At 50.9% G+C, this 12,936-nt stretch overlaps 1 pseudogene; it reads left to right on the forward strand.

Annotated features, from left to right (window-relative positions):
• Positions 1-12,526, forward strand: part of LOC132479627 (zinc finger protein 541-like) — a 34,433-nt pseudogene extending 21,907 nt beyond the window's left edge.
• The last annotated feature ends 410 nt before the right edge of the window (positions 12,527-12,936 follow it).

Consider the following 12,936-nt stretch of genomic DNA (forward strand, 5'->3'; position numbering starts at 1 on the left):
TCTCCTTCTCGCTGCCGGGCTGCCTGCTGGAAACAGTGACCGAGCTCTGCAACGTGGCCTGCTCCAGCGTGATGCCGGGCGGGGGCACCAACCTGGAGCTCGCTCTGCACTGCCTGCATGAAGCCCAGGGCAACATCCAGGTGCGGTGCAGGCGAGGCGGGGGCTCAGAGGAGCTGTGGGAAGCTCCCTGGTCTCTTAGGGCCAGGGGCTCTAGGCGCAAGACACGTGCCTTCTACTTGGGGCTTTGCAGCTCACGAGAACCAAAGGCTGGCCACCCACCCTTCTCCCTGGTCGCTTTGGGACTGGTGGTGTCCTTTTGAACGTAGGGGAAATGCACACATACGGGCTCAATCAGTTATTTCTCTGGGGTGACAGCAGAGCACCAGGGTTCCTCCAGCGTTACCTCATCTCAGCGCGGCACTGGGGAGGCGGTGCCTAGCAGAACCAACTCAGGGCCTGCATTCATCTGGTTTATTTACTGAACATTAACTTTTGGATTAAAAATGGTGTATGCAAACCTCTGATGCAACAGAAATGCCTCTGCCTCCTCCAAGGACCCTCCTCACAATCCTGAAGTTTAGAAAATGAAGAAGTCCAACTGTGTGTAGTGGGAGAGGAAGTCACGTCACCCGAGTTGGAGACCCAAGAGTCAGGGCTACATGGTGCTTTTTCTCAAGCTGAGAGGCAGTGGCTGGCACGTGGTGGGTGCTCAGCAGAGTAATCAGCACACATTTACTGGGTCCTCCTGATACCTGGTGATGTCACGGTATCAGGCTGGGGCCAGCTCAGGGGCCCATTCTTGGTTTAATGCTCTGCTGCCACCATCTTGAAATTCTTAATAGTTTCTGAGCACAGGGCCCCGTGTTTCCATTTTGCGCTGGGTCCTGCAAACTGCATAGCGAGTCCTGACCGGGGTTACGCTGTTGAGCAAGACAAATGCCCTCTCTTTGCAGGGCTTACATTTTAGGAGAGTGAACACATGAAATACATTTTTTACAAGTGATAGATAATGATTAGTGCTATGAGGACCATAACATGGGGTAGGGCGGGGGCAGTGCCACTCCAAATGCTGCTCCCTGAAGAAATAAGGAGCTTGTGCCAGAATAAGTCCACACACTGTTTCGTCATCAAGTAAATCTTGCTATGAAAAAGGTAACGTCAGCTGCACTCAACAGTCCGCTTAGTGCTGTAGGCAATGTGTCCCAAGTGGTTCACAGCTGGTGGCCAGTCCACAGACCGACCACACTTTGAGTCGCCCTGGGGTAGGGGTGGCTTTAGGGAGGGCTGCACATATTTTCTGATTGGATGAAAGAATGAAGGTGGGCCTCTACCTCACCTTCCCTCCCTCAGAGAGTTGCCCACCACTCCTGTCGTTCCAGGTTGCCCTGGAGACCCTGTTACTGAGAGGACCCCAGAAGCCACGGACTCACCCTCTCGCCAACTATCACTACACAGGTAACGAGCGTGGCTGCCCGCGTGGTTTTGGCCTGGCTGAGGCCCCTGTGAGCCAGTCACTTTCCATGGCAAGCTCTGCACGTGCCTCCCGGAGTTCTCTTGGGGCCTGCACCTGCCCTCCCAGAAGGGCCCGTCCTCTCTGGGGGACTCAGTGGGTGCTGTTCTCTAGTTGGATCCAACCTTCCCCTTTCCACTGGTTCCCTCGTGGGCTCTTCCTGGCCAGAAGGGGAGTGCCAGGTTGGGGTGGGCTCAGGTTTCCCAGTTGAGCACTCCAGCCTTGGAGTCAGGCAACCAGGGCCCCACGCCTGCCCTTGGCAAGTCTCTTAACCAGAGGAAGCCTCAAGTTGCTGCACCTGTCAAGTGGGGATGGTAATCGCCCCTACCTGCTAAGGTTTTTGTGAGGATTGTGTGAGATAAAGCAAGTAAGGGGCTTAGCAGAAATCTTGGCATATAAGTGGCGCTCGGTGGCCTGAAAAAGGAGGGGAGTCTGCACTTCAGCCGTGGCTGTGGTCCCAGAAGGAGAAACATCCTTCCTCCTCTTGGCTGTTTCTCCAATAGGTTCGGACATCTGGACCTCCATGGAGAAGAGGCTCTTTAAGAAGGCGTTCCGTGCCTACAAGAAGGACTTCTACTTGATACACAAGATGGTAAGGCGAACATGGCAGGCTGGTGTAGACAAGGCTCCTTCACACGGCCGAGGCGCTAGAACTGCAGGGCCTTTCAGGGGCGATACTCTGCTCATGCTGTGAACAGTTGACAACTACAATGCCATTGCTTGGAACAACCTGAAACGGTAGAGAAATGAATCCCATGTTCAAAATAAAGCCCTCCAGACCCCTCCCCACAATCCTACTTCTGATTTGATAACCTGACAGGTATTTATTGCCCATACGGATTTTACACACCTATATGCACTTTCTCAAAAAAGGATGACATCATATACTTAATATCCTGCTGATTAGTTTGCTCTTTTTTTTAACTTGATGTACGCAAAATTGCACATAATCGAAGTGTGAGATTTAATGTTTTTGACATAGTTATACACTTGTAAGACCACCACGATGATCGAGATAATGAGAGTATCCTTCACCCCCAAAAGTTCCCTCCTGCCCCTTTGCAACCCTTCCTTCCTGCCACCCGGGTCCCTAGTCAACTCTTGTCTACTTTCTGTCACTCTAAATTAGTTTGCATTTTCTAGAGGTTTATATAAATGGAATAATCATACAGCACGTGATCTGCTTTGTCTGGCTTCTTACACTCAACCTAATGATTTTGAGATTCATCCATGTTGTCGTGTGTACCCATAGTTCATCCCTTTACTGTTGAGGAGTATACCACTGTGTGGACGGACCACCGTTCATTTAATCATCCACCTGTTGGTGGTTTCCAGTTACTGATGACTACAGATAAAGCTGCTCTGCACATTTACATACAAGTCTTTGTACGGACATGTACTGGGTTTTTTTTTTTTTTTTTTTTTTTTGCGGACACGGGGTTGGGATTATAAATACCTAGGAGGGGAATGAGGGTAACTTATAGTAGATGTATGTTTAACTTTTTAAGAAACTGCCAAACTGTTTTCCAAAGTGGCTCTACCACTTCCCATTCCCACCAGCAGGTTATGAAAGGTCCAGTTGCTCCACACCCTCGTCGACACTTGGTATGCTAAGTCTCTTTAATTTTAGCCATTCTAATGAGTGTACAGTAGCATCTGACTCCATTTTCCTAATGACTAATGATGCTGAGCATCTTTGTGTTTTTTTGCTCTCTGTGCACCTTCTCTGGTGAGCTGTCTGTTCATATCTTTTGCCTCTGTTTTTATTGGAGTGTCTGTGTTTTTATTGAGCTGTAGGAGTTCTTATTTTGTTCTGAACACCAGTCCTTTATCCAGATATATGCTTTGGAAATATTTTCTCCCAATATGCCATTTGTCAGTCTTCTAACAGTGTCTTTTGAAGAAAAGTTTTAAATTTTGCTTAAGCCTAACTTACTAGTTTCTCTTTTATAGACTGTGCTTTTCGTGTTGTATCTAAGAAATCTTTGCCTAACCCAAAGTCACAAAGATTTTCCCCTATGTTTTCTTCTGGAGGTTTTATAGTTTTAGGTTTTATTTCTAGATTTATGATCCATTTTAAGTTTATTTTTGTATGGGGTGCGAGGTGAGTTCATTTTTGCATATGGATATTTATTCCAATACCTTTTGTTGGAAAGACCATACTTTCTCCACTCAGTTGCTTTTGTACCTTTGTTAAATATCAGTTGGCCATATATATATGCATCTACTTCTGGACCCTGTATTCTGTTCCATTGATCTGTTTGTCTTTTATTAAGCTATTCCCATACTGTCTTTATTACTGTAGCTTTATTCTAAGTCTTGAAATTAGAAAATGTTAGTCCTTCAACTTTGTTATTCTTTTTCAAAGTTATTTTTTGTATTCTACATCCTTTTTAATTCCCTATGAATTTTAGAAATAACTTGACAATTTCAAAATAAAAATTTCTGCTAGGAACTTGATTGGTACTGTTTTTGACTCGTTACGTCAACTGGGGAGAGTTGTTACCTTAACAATATTGAGTCTTCTGACTCGTGAACAGGGTGTATCTCTCTATTTCAATCTTTAATTTTTCAGCAATGTTTTGAAGTTTTTAGTGTACAGTTGTTGCATACTTTCTGTCAGATTTATTCCTAAGCGCTTGGTTTTTTTCTGTTTTTTTTTTTTTTGCGGTATGCGGGCCTCTCACCATTGTGGCCTCTCCGCCGCGGAGCACAGGCTCCGGACGCGCAGTCCCAGCGGCCATGGCTCACGGGCCCCACCGCTCCATGGCACGTGGGATCCCTCCCAGGACCATTGCACAAACTCGTGTCCCTTGCATCGGCAGGCGGACTCTCAACCACTGCGCCACCAGGGAAGCCCAGTACTTGTGTTTTTTATGATGTTATAGAGTTCTTTTTTATTTCAGTTTCCAATGGTTTGTTGCTAGTATGTATAGAAATAAAATTGATTTTTATATGGATCTTGTGTTCTGAAATGTTGCCAAACTAACTTACTAGTTTTGGTAACTTTTTTGTGGATTCCACTGAATTTTCTACATAGACAGTCACATCATCTGCAAGTAAAGACACTTTTCTTTCTTCCTTTCCAACCTGGATGCCTTTACTTTTTTTCTTGCCTTTTTGCACTCTAGAACCACCAGTACAGTATTGAGTAGAAGTGGTGAGAGTGGAAATCCTTGTGTTGTTCATGATATTTGAGGGGAAACCACTCCACCGTTAGCTGTAGGGATTTTGTAGGTATCATTTATCAGGTTGAAGAGAAGTTCCTTCTATTCCTATTGTGCTGAGAGTTTCCATCAGGAATGGACATTGGATTGTATCAAATGCTTTTTCTGCACCTATCAAGATGCTCATATGATTTCTCTTTTTTAAGTTTAATATGATGAATTACATTGATTTTCGATTGTTAAACCAACCTCACGTTTCTGGGATGAGCTCCACTTAGTCATGGTATATTGTCCTTTATATATATATATATACATATATACATATATACATATATACATATATACATATATACATATATATATATATAGATACACGTATATATATATATACACATATATATTGTTGGATTCTGTTCGTTAAAGTTTTGTTTACAAATTTTCATCTATGTTCATGAGGGACATTGGTCTGTAGGCTTCTTTCCTTGTAATATCTTTGTCTGGCTTTGGTATCAGAGAAATGTTGAACTTACGGACTGAGTTGGGAAGTATTCCTTCCTCTTCAGTTTTTTGGAGGGCTCTGCCTAGCTGTCACATAAGGCTATGAGGTATCCACCACGTAAGGACACTCTGGTTTAATTAGTCCCAGTCGGTAGACATGTGGCTCCACATGATGTCACAGTGAGCGTCCTCATGTGTACCGTGTGTGCGTTTTCCTGGAGAGAAGCCTTCTTGGGCCAGCCTTGTTGCTCAGAGCGTGCAGAGCTTAGATGGTGTTGACTCTGGTGGCTTCTCTCTGAACTCCTTCATCCCCAGGAGGACTTTGTGATTCTCTGTCCCCCGTAGCAGTGGAGCATACCAAGCCGTAGGGGAGAAACGTTTCAGGAGGGCTTTCAAAAAGTGGCGGCTGGCCCCATGGGGAGGGGATTTAGGGCGTCAAGGCCATACTCACTGCTACTCCTGAGGCACTGTCCTTAGCCGGTTTCTGTCTTCCTCCACTAGGTCCAGACAAAAACAGTAGCCCAGTGTGTCGAGTTCTACTACATGCAGAAGAAAATGAACAAGTTTGACTGCGGCCGAGCCCCAGTGCCGGAAAAGAGGGTCAAGAGAGAGCTGGGTGAAGCAGACAGGACAGAAGCGAAGGTAGAGGGTCTCGGGATAGGGCTTCAGGAGTTCAGCACGGATCTGGATGCCCGGTGCCCATCCAAGCTGGCTGGCGGTGGGGGGGTGCACCCCGCGACGTCTGGATGCTCTGGACACCTGCTTCTCCCTTAGAAGGGCGGCGGGGCGGTCAGCACCCTTTCATCACCTCTGCCCCCTGTGCAGGTCACTCGTAGCCCTCGGAGGAAACCCAGCCACCGTCCAACCCCCGAATTACCGAGGACTACTGAGAGTTACAGGAGGGAGTCCATCCCCAACTCCAGCCCAAACACCGGCTCGAAGCGGACCCCTGAGCTGCCGGGGAGCAGCAAGGGCCAGGGCTTCTTTCCCTGCCGGGAGTGTGAGAGGTACCGCCCTTTCCCTGGATGCTCCCACACCGCCTGCCCTCAGCCCTCTGGGGTGCCCCCCTCAGGGCTACCCGCCTCCCCCTGCTCTGACCCCTGTGTCCTCTGGTGCCTCCTCAGGGTGTTTGGCAAGATCAAGGGTCGGAATGCCCACATGAAGTGGCACCGGCTTCAGGACCACGTGGATCCCACCGCCAGGGCAAGGTGGCCCGTGGAGCCCTTCCAACTGTAGGAGGAGTAGGGCGAGCTAGGGGCTGGCATCGGCCCTCTGCGTGGGCAGCTAGTTGGGATGGGCTCCTCCAGCCCTGTTGCGTCTCCTTTGTTGTTTCTGTACGTTTTCCCTTGTATATAGTATTAAATTTGTTTCTTAAGAAGCTGTCTTCTGGCTTCCCTGCCTGTTGATCCAGCGAAGGCTTTTGAGCCCCTGCCGCTCCCAGAAGCCACAGTGACTGAGTCCCTGCCCTGGAGGACCCTCATGCATGAATGCAGCCAGCATTCATCAAGCACCTGCTGTAGCTGTGCCAGACAATGCCCAGTCCACGTGATGGGGACATAGTGATGGAGGGACAGGCCCCTCCCCTCACAGAGCTTACATTTTAGGAGCGGGAAGGTAGGAGTGATAAAGCAGCAAAAAGGTGAGTTTAGATATCTATAGTGCGTATGCTTTGGGCCGTAATAACAGAGGAGTCGGCGTCGGTTTAAGCTCTCAGGACACGTGGTGGTGCCAGTGGCTCCACGGTGAAGTCAAGGCCTGCCAGCAGTGGCCAGCGTCTGCAAGTCGGCTGCCGCAGCAGCAGCAAGAATCCCCTCTTGTACGCGGAGCACCCAAACCTTCGGAGGGTGCAGGGCAGAGAGCAGCTCCCTCCCTTCCTTGTTCCCCTTTATAAAAGTGAGGAAAGCTTGTAGCAGCGCCCAACAGAACGCCCCTCACGTCTCCTCGGCCAGAACTGTAGCCCGTGCTCTTTCTAAACTGATCCGTGGCAGTGGAAAGGGAAGTGGCCACCGTTATCCCGGACCCTCAAGATTTGTCTCCAGGGCAAAAGCGTAAGTTGTGTTCCCCGCTGGTTCTCCCCAGTTCCAGGACTGGGGAGAACCAGTGTGTTCCCTCAAATTTCTTGTCACCCGATCCAAACTGGAATCCCATTTGCCAGGAAAAGAAGAGGAAGCAGAAACAGCCACTGGGGAGTCAGACCTTGTGTCCACCACAAAGCGACATGAGGAAAGTACAGCAGGGGGCCAAGTCCGAGGGAGTGACAGGGAGTGGCAGACGCTGGCAGGTGGATGGCGCGGGGGTGGGAAGCCACACTGAGGAGGCTGCTGAGGCTGAGACCCACTTCCAGGCCACGGTGCGGCAAAGCACAGACTCTGCCACGGGAACCAGGGGAGGCTGTGCAAAGCTCTAGCTGCTGTGAGGGTGCCGTGGGCGGCAAGACGGGAATCCTGGAGAGTAGCTGGAAGGCTCTCAGCGGAGATGGTGGCCTGGGCTGGAGTAGCAGTGAAGAGGCCAGAAGCGCAAGGATTAGGGATCATGTTAGAAGTAGATTCAGACATGCTGACGGGTCACACATCACAGGGAGAGCTGGTAAGGAAAAGGACAGATGGAGGTTGGCAGGGCAGGCTGGGGTTTGAGCAACTGAGTAGATGCTATTAATAACTGAGATGAGGAAGAGGGACACCTCAGAGGATTGATGGCTTAAAGGCGTGATTGTGTCTGTAACTGTGTGCTGCCTTCGGAGGGACTGGCTAGGGGAGCAGGGCAAACGCTGGTGTCAGGAGGCTTCACAGAAGGGCCAGGTTTCAGTTCAGTCCATCTGAAAAGACGGGGAGGGAGGAGGAGCAGAGGAGGAAGTTGAGTTGGAAGCAGTGCGGGCACTGTGGTTGGGGAAAGGACTCTGGCATCAGATGAACCAGAATCTACAGCCTGGCTCTTCTTCCTTCCTTTGCCACCTTGGGCAAGTCATTTTCCCTGTTTGAGTCTCAGTTTTCTCATTCTGTAACTGGGATGGAAAATGCCTACCCACATATATCTGGTTGGTTTGTTTTTAATGCCCTTTAACTTTTTCTTGTTGTTGTTGTTTTGCTGTGTTGGGCCTTCGTTTCTGTGCGATTGCTTTCTTTAGTTGCGGCGAGCGGGGGCCACTCTTCATCGCGGTGCGCGGACCTCTCACCGTCACGGCCTCTCGTTGCGGAGCACAAGCTCCAGACGCCCAGGCTCAGTAGTTGTGGCTCACGGGCCTAGTTGCTCTGCGACATGTGGGATCTTCCCAGACCAGGGCCCTGCATCGGCAGGCAGACTCCCAACCACTGCACCACCAAGGAAGTCCCGAACCTGATGTTTCTTAAATGCTTTCCGGGATGGCAATCCAGGACACGAGTGTGTAATCTATACATGCGTTTGAGAGCAAATATTCCACGAGTAATAATTATGCCAAGGGTATGGAAAACCCACTGATACTTGACCAGGCGATGGATCAAAACCTGGTGGCACAGTGGTTAAGAATTGCCTGCCAATGCAGGGGACACGGGTTCGAGCCCTGGTCCGGGAAGATCCCACATGCCGCGGAGCAACTAAGCCCATGCGCCACTAGTGAGCCTGCGCTCTAGCGCCCGCAAGCCACAACTACTGAAGCCCGCACGCCTAGAGCCCATGCTCTGCAACAAGAGAAGCCACTGCAACGAGAAGCCCGCGCACTGCAACGAAGAGTAGCCCCCACTCGCCGCAACTAGAGAAAGCCCACGCACAGCAATGAAGACCCAATGCAGCCAAAAATAAAGAAATAAGTAAAAGAAATAAGAGAAAAAAGTCTTCAAGTATTTGGAAACTAAAGAACACTCTTCTAAAATAACTCATGGGTCAAAGAAAAAAAATCAAAAATGAAATTATAAAAAAAAACTACTCATTTACCCAAGGAGTAGAGAAACATGGAAAATTCAGATATATAGGGAAAGGAAAATTAAGTTGATCCATGATGCTACCAATCAATCCCATTCTGTTTGTTTCTATTCAAATTTATTTTTCCCTTTTAAAGACTAGGTCATTCCGTTTTTCAACAATCCTCTTGTTAGTGGCACGGCACTTAGTGGTACAGCATGAACATCCTTTCACGTCAATGGATATTCTCCTACAGTTGTATCTGAAATGCCTGCGCCATAGACCATTGAGACCAGAATGCAGTCACCCACCTGCCCTCGTGTCAGTTATTAGGTGGTTTCTCACATTTCACCAGGAAAAACAATGCTGCAGTTAACTCGCTTGCAGTTCACTGCAAGATCTCCGTTAATTTGTACAGATCGGCCTTAATTTCCTTAATTAAAAAACCAGAGTGGAATTGGCTGGGAGAAAGGACTTAAACTTTTCTAAGATTTTGCATTGTGCATTTCTGGATTGCACTTGCAAGCGTGCTGTTGATGTTACCGTCATGAAGTCCTGCCTGTCGAGTCACTCTGTCCTGGAAGCTCTCAGACTGTTGCTGTCCCCTCCCTTACCCCCCAAGTGTGGCTTCAAGATTGGGTGCCGCCCTGGAGGTGTGGCTTGACCAGGGTCCCTTCTCCCCCTCACCTGGTGCTAAGCCTGGTCTTCTCTGCGAGTGAAGCTGCTGAAGTTGGGGTTCTCGGCCAACTCCCTGAGTTGGACTCAGCTGCTGAAGTTGGTCTGAGGGTGGTAGAGTGCTTCGGCCCGGGCTCCGATGTCCCCGGATGTCATAACCTGTGCTTTCTCCCTCTGTCTAGACCTGGGGCTAGGCGTGCTCAAGGTGCCCAAAGAGGCTAACGAAGGAGGCAGGGCCACGTCTGGGAGCACAAGGAGAGGAAAGCGGCAGCACAGGTCCCCTCAGAACCCACTCCTGGACCGCAGCCTCTGCGGGAAGGTGTTCAGCAGCGCCAGTCCTCTCAGCAAGCACTGCCTGACGCACAGCCAGGAGAGGAGACACGTGTGCAAAATCTGCAGCAAGGCCTTTAAGCGTCAGGACCACCTGTATGTAGGAGTCTGGTCGGGATGTCTGTTCAGGGGGCTGCTGGGGGCTGGGCGTGTTCCCGGTTCTTTTGCATCCCCTCCCATCCACCTGCACCGCCCCGCACCGTCGGGTGTCCCAGGTGTGTGCGACCTGTGCTCCTCCCACGGCCAGTGTTTGGTGGGGGCGGGGGGCAGGGCCTACACTGCCCCGGACAGCCCGCCCTCCCCAGCCTCCAGATTCACTCCAGTGAGGAGAGCGCCGCTGCGATTTGCAGACAGGACCCATGTGCTTTAAAAACACACTCCAGAGGCAATTTTGTCATGGAGGGAGTTGGGCTAACTGCGTAGAGAAAGTTTCAGAGTCCCTGGTAGGTGTCTGAGCAGAACAGATATGCACTCCATGAGGAATATATGTTGGGATAACACCAGGGCGTGAGGGGTTCTGAAATGCCTGTTTCTAGAACATGGCAATGCAGTGTTCACTCTCTTTTTTCCTGTTTCAATTCCCCCTTTTATTAACTCGATTTTTTTTCAAAATTTGACTTTAAAAAGCAAGCTCAGTGTAAGAGGAGCAGAATTCCGTTTGTTCTTCATGTCTTAGAAATGATAAGCTTTTCTTGCTGCCGAGGGAGAAGAGACAGACTTTCAAACTGAGAGACTCGTAAGTGGGAGAGGACGATCCCTTGCATGTTTACAGCTCGCCCAGCCTTTACTGAGGCTTCGATGAATCCCGCTTTCATTGTATCCTCTCCCCTCTCGCCATTAAGGATGGGAAATGATTTACTCCTGTCACAAGCTGGTAACAGTTAGGGCTAGAAAGTGGGTCTCCGGATGCCCTCTCTGCTGCTTCCCTCAGATGGAGGCCAAGGGTCCACGTTTGGGAAAGGGTTTCATTATTTACTGGGTCCAATTGATTAGAACCATCCGGGGTAGGATTGTTGGGAACCCAGAGGGTGATTTACCCATTTGTTTATATTTATAATATATTAATGCAGGTATACGTATGATGTAAATATACTACATACTTGCATTCTTTTATATTTGCAGACATTATAGGCGCATTTGGCTTTTTGTTGTTGTTGCTGTGGGGCTCCCAGGTCGCTGTCTAGAGGACTCCTGTGGGAAGGCAAAGACTCCTTTGTTGAAGGAAGGATCATCCCCAAGTTAGCGTTTCCTTAAGTTTGTTCTCAGAACTCTGGTTCTCTGCTTCTCGGGGATGCTAAAAGGGTCTATTTTAAAAGCATGGTTTTGTGGGCAAATAAGTTTGAGAGACATGGAAAGTTCAACAGATCTCTCGTTATCTGCTCTGTGGCTTTTCAGTTTGCTCCTAGGAACCTCCAAGAAGTAAAGAGTGTTTTTCCCAAACTTATTTGCCAGCTGAGCCCAAGTCCTCAGGGAGCAACTCTGGAGCCTGGTGTTCCTTAGGAACCCACTTTGGGGAACTCTGACTTGACTCCCACTGATGTTTTTAATCTCAGATTAGGGGTTTGCTTAGGGGTGAGGGCAAGAGCTCCCCCTTCCAGAGGGCTTTGGCCATAGCAGGGGTCTTTCCTCATAGGGTCTGAGCACAGTTTCTGAGTTGCGATGCTGCCGCCCCCTGGGGACACGCCTGGGTTCCTGCAGTTAGTGACCCACGCCGAGACACCCACTAACTTTCTCCTCATGTGATTCCAGGACTGGGCACACGCTCACCCACCAGAAGTCCAAGCCCTTTGTGTGCATTGAGCAGGGCTGCAGCAAGAGCTACAGCGACTACCGCTCCGTGCGCCAGCACTACGAGGTCCAGCACGGCCTGTGCATCCTCAAGGAGGTCCCTCCGGAGGAGGAGCCCTGCGGGAACTCACCCCGTGTGCACGAGGTGGCCTGCCAGCCCGCACCCGCGAGCCTGTGGTCCCTGGTGCCCCCGGAAGCCCCATCCCCCATCTCCCTCTTGTCCAACCGAGACCTCCTGCGCTGTATCGTGAGCAGCAGCATCTGCCAGAAGATCCCTTCTCCCGGGCCAGCCCTGGGAGGGCCTTCAGACAGCGGCGAAGGGAGGATCACGGCCTGTTCCTCCCTGCCCTCGTCAGGGTCCTCCTCCTGCGGCCCAGCCAGCACCCCGGCGGCCCCAGGAGCCCTGGGCACTGAGGTGTTCCCGAGGATCCCCGGCCCCCACGGAAGGAGCCGGGCACGGACGTGTTCACAGCCGTCCACTCACGGGCAGCGGAGAACAGCGGCCCCGACCCAGCCGAGCCGGAGCTGCCGCTGCTCCAGCCCCCGTCATCCCTGGAGGGCTGGCCCGAGGGCGCTCCCTGCCCGCCTGCCTGCCTCTGTTCCATGGCCAGACTGTCCCCGCCAGTTCCCAGCCATCAAGCCACAGTTTCCAGTGGCTCTGAAACCTGTCGGGCTGCCCTAAGAGCAAAGGAAACAGTATGTTTGTCGTCCACAAGCCCTCTGCAGTGCCGTCCCGGGAGGGCTCCGAGCCGGGCCCCGGGCTCAGCAGCGACTCCCCTGCTGGGGAGCCCTCACCCAGCCAGTGCACCGGTCTGGAGGACACGCCGTCTTTCCCTCCCACGCTCCTGAAGGCCCAGGGGGAGGCCTCGGGCGACCCCAGATATGTCAGCACCAGCGGGGAAGACGACTCCTGGGCTTCCAAGAAGAGCAAGTTCGACTGCGACTCCTTCTCGCGGCAGAACCCTGGTGAGCCTGGCCCCCAGGACGGCTAGAAGTCCAGCGGCCTCCCGTCGGATGCCACACCGCTCTTCCAGCAGCTGGTCCTGAAGGCTCAGGAGTCTCTGGTGAGCCACGAGCAGATGCAGGTGTTCC

The sequence above is a fragment of the Mesoplodon densirostris genome, chromosome 19, assembly GCF_025265405.1.
Source record: "Mesoplodon densirostris isolate mMesDen1 chromosome 19, mMesDen1 primary haplotype, whole genome shotgun sequence".
In the NCBI taxonomy this organism is placed as follows: Eukaryota; Metazoa; Chordata; class Mammalia; order Artiodactyla; family Ziphiidae; genus Mesoplodon; species Mesoplodon densirostris.